Below are 7244 nucleotides of genomic sequence, written 5' to 3'. Positions count from 1 at the left end.
TATCATCTTGTCTAGATGGGTCTGGTGAAAGGAGATGGGGATATGATTTGTAAGATTCAATAGTGAATAACTGTTATCATGACTAATAATAAAAAAAAAATTACTAGAGTGTTTGCATTTACTAGGAATTTATGGAACTTTTAGCTAAAGTGATCCTTTATTTGAAAACCAGTATTTTTAGTTCTTATATTTCCCATTTAACTCATTTAAAAAAATAGTTTCTCAAATTCATTTATGTATTTATTCAACTAATGTAGTTGAAAGGTTATTAAGAGTGGTCTACTATACTCCAACCTGTAGCTACCCTGTGTAGGGTTTCTAAGGAGCAGCTGGTTTGAACTGCTGACCTTGTGGTTAGCAATCCAGTGCTTTTTCTATGGTGCCACAGCAGAATTCCAGGTGTATAGGTAGTGGGTAATAAAATATTAGTGAGATAAGTTTTGTTTTATGTCTCTTATTTAACTATTCAGGTTAGGATGTGTCATAGTTATTGGGAGTGGTCTCTAATGCATCCCAACTTGAGGGTCTCAACCATACCTTTCCTTTTGTTATACAGAATGTCATTAAAGCTGACATCTTGGCAATTTTTATCTTCTGGTGTATTAATGAAGTACTATAAAGTGTTTGAAGCCAAGTAGTAAATGAAATTTGTTTGCCCATATACATCGTTGAGGCGTTTCTGGATCAGGACAGTAAGTTCAGGGATGGGACTGGGGATGATGGGAGACTATGGTTCCAGTGAGGCAGAAATAGTTGTCTTCTAGGGTGATCAGTCTTGTTTTTCACAAAAACAATAGAAAACCATAAAGTTTCCTGACCTCCTATGAAGGTCCTCCAGGTAGAAGTGTATGTTTTGTAGTTGTATGCTGAACCAAACCAATTGACATGCTACTGTCTCGGACTGCTCCAGGCCTCTTGAAGCCTTCTTCAAACTAAATTGGATCTCTTTTACCAACTTCAGGCTTGAAAGAGGTGAGATAAGTCTTCAACTGAGAAGCTATGCCTTTCAGAAAACTATCCTTACTTTTAAAACACAACTTAAGATTTCCACACAATGCTCTAAGTCTTCCCTAACCATGCAGAGGCTAAAATGACACTCAGCACTTTGTGAAATAGTCTTACAGTCTTATGGAATTTGTTAAGAAAACAAAGCCACACTCTTCTCACTCCATCCCAGTGTTGTTTTTTTTTTTTTTTTTTTGTGGGACTAGCATTTTCATGTCTTTTTTGTTTTGTTTTGTTTTAAAGTTTTTATTGTGAGTTGAGTGAAAGTTTACAGGGCACATCATCAGTTTTACATTTAACAAATCATACACCTTGTTTCATTACAATGATTATAATCTCCTCCAGAAACCATCAGTTAACTGTAATTCTCTCTATTCATTTTAGCTCTTTTTTTTTTTTTTTTTTTAAACACTCCAGGTATATATAAAAATTTAAACCACCACCAAAGGGCACATTCTGCAAGTTTGCCTCCTGACTGTCAGTAATCAGTCCCTCTCTTTCCATGAATCTAGAGTCCTCAACTCCATGTCCCCATCTCTGCCTCCATTCCATCTCTGGTATTGCTGCTTCTCTGGATAAGGTCTTGCATTCTGCTTGTGCTCTTCTCCCTTGATGGTCCTAGGGTCCTCTGTTTCTAAGATTAACTACTCCGCCATTTTTGTTACAAAATTTCTACCTTTAAAATTGTGAAAGTCGCAATTAGTCATGATAACAATTACTCAGTATTGAATCATAAGAATCTTTTCCCATCTCTTTTTACCAGACCCACCTAGATAAGATGAAAACTATTCAGTGGGGACTCTATCTTCCCCCATACACTCTTAAACTAAACTCCCTCTTTTAAACTTGTAAGCCAGTCACTTTGTGCCTTTATCGCTCCCTCCTTCTAGGTTGTTGTTGGTAAGTACCGTGGAGTTGATTCTGACTCAAAATGACCCTGGGTTTCCAAGGCTGTAAATCTTTACGTGAGCATTTTTATCTCTTTTAATTGCTTATTTTATATATGTCATTTCCATGACAATATTTAAAAATGCTTGTGTTGCTATTTCTCTCATACTTTGTTATCTGGTGTAGTCCTGTGGGTTAATGCACTGAACTGCAAGGTCAGTTTGAACCACAAGGTCAGTGGTTCAAACCCATCAGCCACTCCTTGAAAACCCTATGCAAGGTTGCTATGAGGTGGCACTGACTTGACGGCACTTAACAACAACATTCCTGCTATGGAATATGAGCATTTCGTTTTCACCTACTCCTATTAAATTTGCATCTTTTCTGTGCCCTGATCCTATAGTTGAGCTGAATTTTTACTAAGTTAGTATTTTGTGTTTATATAACTACAGCTATGTAAATTCTGTCTACACATGAGCTCTGAAACAAAGTAGGATTTCTTGGATAATTTTGTAATTTCTCTGAAACTGATATAATCTCTCTGTTTTGTGTTTTCCTCTCATTTTCTATGTATCATTAATTCAATTTCAAAACTTTTGTTAATTGCCTAAATCTCTTCAAGACATTTAGACACATCAGATACCTTACAATTACGTTACCTTGACATTGAAAGCCTTCTGAACTGGTCTGTCTGCTTCTGGTGCTCAGCTAATCCTGCATCTCCCTTTTCTGTCATGTCTGCCATTCTTTCTGAACGTCTTGTATTGGGTTTTTATGATCAGTATCCTGTAGCTTACTCTTTCTTGCTTTTCTTCCCTATTGCCATCTTGGAGCACTTGCTTCAGGAACTTATTGGTATAAAAACCCTATTGCCCTCAAGTTGATTCTGGACCATAGTGACCCTTTAGAGCAGAATAGAACTTTCCCGTAGAGTTTGCACGACTGTAGTCTTTCTGGAAGCCAACTGCATGTCTTTCTCCAGTGGACTGACTAGTGGATCCAAGCCCATCTTTCATTTAGCAGCCAAGTGCTTAGCCACTGCACTACCAGGGCTTTTCATGAAACAGTATAATAGTAATGCATGTATGAAGGAAGCATTGTTGATTCAGTGATAGAATTCTTGCCTTCCATGTGGGAGACCCAGGTTCAAATCCTTACCAGTATAGCGAGTACAGGCCATCTTGTTACTATGAAGCTGGCAGGTTAACACAGACTAACATAGGGAGAAAGGTCATTGGACAATGTTATGCACATCTCCTGCAAGAATTATAATAACCAAAAATAAGTAAAAAAAGGCAACAACTCAGAGGAAACAGACCACTTCAGTAGAATGGTGGAGTCCTGGTGTGGCGCTGTGGGTTAATGTGCCAGACTGCAAAGCCATTTGAATGCAAAGTCGGCGGTTCAAGTTCACCAGCTGCTCCTCGGAAATCCTATAGAGGTTCACAATGGGTCAGAATCAACTCAACAGTACTTAACAAGTAGAGTGGTATGGTAGGTGTGTGTTGTGGAGTCAGTTCTGACTCATAGCAACTCTTTATTGTGTTTCCAGGCTGTAAATCTTTACAGGAGCAGAAAGTATCATGTTTCCCCTGCTGAGCAATTGGTAGATTTGAATTACTGACCTTGTAGTTTGTAGCCCACCTTGAAACCCACTATGCTACTAGGGCTCCATCTTAAGTAGAACACAACTTCATTACATAATAAAAAAAATCATCAATCGCTCTTTACAAGAGATGACACCAAATGGTAAAGTACTTGACTATTAATCAAAATATTGGTTCAAACTCACCAATCGCTCTGGAGATACAAGAGATGACACCAAATGGTAAAGTACTTGACTATTAATCAAAATATTGGTTCAAACTCACCCAGCAGCTCTTCAGAAGAAAGTTGGTGGTTATGTGCCCTCAGGTGAGTGCCAACTCATAGTGGCACTGTATAGGGTTTCCGAGGATGTAAGTCTTTACCAGAGCAGAAAGCCTCATCTGTCTTCCACGCAGTAAGTCATGGATTCAGACCTCTGACCTTTTGGGTAACTGCCCAAAGTTTACCCCACTGCAGCACCTAGGCTCCATAAAGACTATAGCCAAGAAAACTGGCAGTTCGAGTCTGTTACATGAGGTCACTATGAGTTGAAATTCACTCTACAGCACCCAATAACAACAACATTACAACCTGAAGCAACAACAGAATTCTACCAAGTTAGTCAATCTCTAGAATCCGTGGGGGGGAGGGGGAGTAGGTTTTTGTTTGTTTGGTTGGTTTTTAAAGCAAGGAGCGGAGAGAAGTTTTGAAAGCAAGTTAAATACCCAAATAACAACAGTGTCATAAAAAGAGGTGGAGAAAATTTAAATGAAGCCAAAGAATAATTTAAGAAAACTCTGGTAGCGTACTGGTTACGAATCGGGCTGTGAATCTCAAGGTCAGCGGTTCGAAACTCCTAGCTGTTCCGCGGGAGAAAGATGAGGCTTTTTGTTCCCGTAAAGATTTACAGCCTTGGAAACCTTGTACAGAGTTGCTTTGAGTTGGAACTGACTCGATGGCACATAACCACCAACATACAGAATTTATGAATATGAGCTTTCAGATTAAAGTTCCCACTGGAACCCAGAACAATGGATGAAAACAGATTGTAAAGCAGTTGCTCTTCTGGTAGAAATCCTTCCCTGCTCTGCAAACTGCTTTCTTTAGCTTAGAAAGAAGTCACTTTTTCCATCCTTGGCAGAGTGGCCACCCCCAGCCCAGGAGGTGTGCAGGCTGGAGAGGAGACTTGGTCAGGTGAGAAGCATTTTGTTTGAATTTCTTGTCTGGGCAGGTGTGAAAGCTGTAGAGAAGTTTCTGGTCCGTCACTCAGATGAGATGAGTCCATTGAACTGCCTTGAGACTTCAAGAGGCCGGTGCAGTGCATGCTCACACCTATGCTGTCCGGCCGCCCAGCAGTAGTGAAGCTTATGCACTCATGAATGCACGCAGACGGTGATTGGTTTCTGCCTGCCATGTTATGAGTCAGGGCTTGGGCTGTGGCAGCTCCTCTGTGCACAGCCCTTCTCCAGACCCTCTGCCCCTTACCAGTGGGATATACAAGGGCCCAGATTCAGCTACAAGGAACTCCACAGCTCTCAGGCCCTGCCACGTATGCCCTAGAGCAAAGGCACATGTGTTTCAGTTTTTCTTTTCTAGTTACTAGGGTACTATGTGGTAATATGTCTGTGTGGTAAGATAAGCACTAGACTGTTAACCAACAACAAAGTCAGTATTTCAAACCCACCAGCCACTCCTCGGAACACCACATTCAATCTATGATTTGCCAATTAAAAGTAACATTTTTGGATTATGAATGAGAGTGAATAAAGCTGAAATTCACCTTCTTGAAATTTCACAAGAATGTATAGTGTATGGGCATGCTATGCCAGAACTTAAAAAATTCAGTTCAATCAATCATCTCTACCCATTATATGTCTGGTGTGACGCTGTAGGATAGGTATTGGACTTCAAACCCACCAGCTACTGGTTAGAAACCCTATACAGGGGCGCTATGAGTCAGAATTGACTTGACGGCACTTAGCAAATACCTTGGTGTGGTGCTGTGGGTTAATGCACTGGACTGTGAAGTTGATTTGAGCCACAAGGTTGGCGGTTCAAGCTCACCAGCAGGTCTTTGGAAACCCTCTACAGGGTCACTATGGGTCAGAACAGACTCAGTGGCACTGAACAACAGCAGCATATGTGTGCGCTTGTTACTGAAATGTACACACTTTATGTGAAAAATACAGTGAGCCTCCTCATTCTCATTCCCATTTCTTCCTCCCCATTTCTAAGGTGCATGCTTTTGTTAGGTGCCATTGAATCGAGTCTTGACTCATAGCGGCCTCATATACAACGGAACGAAATAGTTCCCAGTTCTTTGCCATCCTCACAGTCATTGCTATGTTTATGTCCATTGTTCTAGTCACTGTGTCACTTCATCTAGTTGAGGGTCTTTCTCTTTTTTGTTTACCCTCCACTTTGCCAAACATGGTGTTCTTGGCCAAACTTCGTCTTTCATACTTTGGACATATTGTCAGGAGGGACCAGCCGTTGGAAAAGGATACCATGTTTGGTAAGGTGGAGGGTCAGAGAAAAAGGGAAGATCCCCCAATGTGACGGATTAGCCAAGTGACAGCATCGATGGACTCAAGTGTGGCAACAATAGTAAGGTTGGCCCAGGATCGGGCAGTGTTTCATTCTGCTGTGCATAAGGTCGCTATGAGTCGGCACCAACTCGATGGCACCTAACAATAACAAGTCCCACTTGATAAATATGTCCAAAGGAAGAGGGTGAATAAAAAATACCCCATATTCTGGTTATATTACAATGCTTATCCACGTTCATGGCTGATGAACAACAATCTTAGGCCTTTACAACTTTTCTTTCAGGTTTCAATATTCAAACTCCCGTGTTTTTTTTCTCATATTTCAATGACCTTGTGTGCCTATGCCTCTTAAAAACAAATTCTCTCTCCACACATATACATACACAATTGTATATGTGTATATATGTATATGTGTGTGTGTATACATGTATATATACACTATATACACACTTTTTTTTTTTTTTTTTTTTCTGGTGTGGCGCTGTGAGCTAATGCATCAGACTGCAAAGTCGTTTGCACTGCAAGGTCAGTAGTTCAAGCTCACCAACTGCTCCTTGGAAACCCTATACAGGGTTGATATGGGTTGGAGTCGACTCAATGGCACTTTACAGCAACTACACATATAAATGTTTATTATTGTATTATTCTGTTGTATAAAACTTTTTGTGGAGTTTTGAAAAGGAACAAGAATAGATGAGTTCAGTCTTTATTTGGGAGTTGTACTGGCTGTTATATGTCCTGTCTCCTTCAAGTAGGCTGTGATTTAGCTTCAGTTAAGGATCTAATTCTTTATTACCATCTCAGCAGCTAATTTATAGCCTTCCACATTGACATAACTGTTTATTTGACTTGTGGTAAGTAAGGCAGTAAAGCTAAATGACTGACATGTGTAATAAATTGGTAACTATTTTAATCCCAAGATAGTTATTAATGTGCTATGTACCTGGAACAGCCATTTCTGTATCCCTGTATTAATTCCTCTGTGCGCATTGGGAGTGACTGATGTTCCAGATCTTCAGATACACATACTATACTAATGGATACTAAGTTAATACTTCATAGTGTGAAAATGCCCTCAGTATGTTTAAAGCTGATTAATAGTGGATTCCATTATCTTTATTGTGTGAATGTTTTCATTTAACCAAAGATTTTTTAGGGTCAGCAGTCACTGCTGAGTAAAAATGAGGATAGAAGATGATTATGTATGTTTCCCTT

At 39.9% G+C, this 7244-nt stretch overlaps 1 protein-coding gene across 1 annotated transcript in view; it reads left to right on the top strand.

The window, feature by feature from the left end:
- The window catches only part of PLAA (phospholipase A2-activating protein), a 61498-nt gene that overhangs the window by 6059 nt on the left and 48195 nt on the right, over positions 1–7244 (top strand). The window lies entirely within an intron of this gene.

Source organism: Chrysochloris asiatica, unplaced genomic scaffold (assembly GCF_000296735.1).
Source record: "Chrysochloris asiatica unplaced genomic scaffold, ChrAsi1.0 scaffold00053, whole genome shotgun sequence".
NCBI lineage: Eukaryota > Metazoa > Chordata > Mammalia > Afrosoricida > Chrysochloridae > Chrysochloris > Chrysochloris asiatica.
Note: the sequence above shows the minus strand (reverse complement) of the source record. Positions and strands in the feature narration are given on the sequence as shown.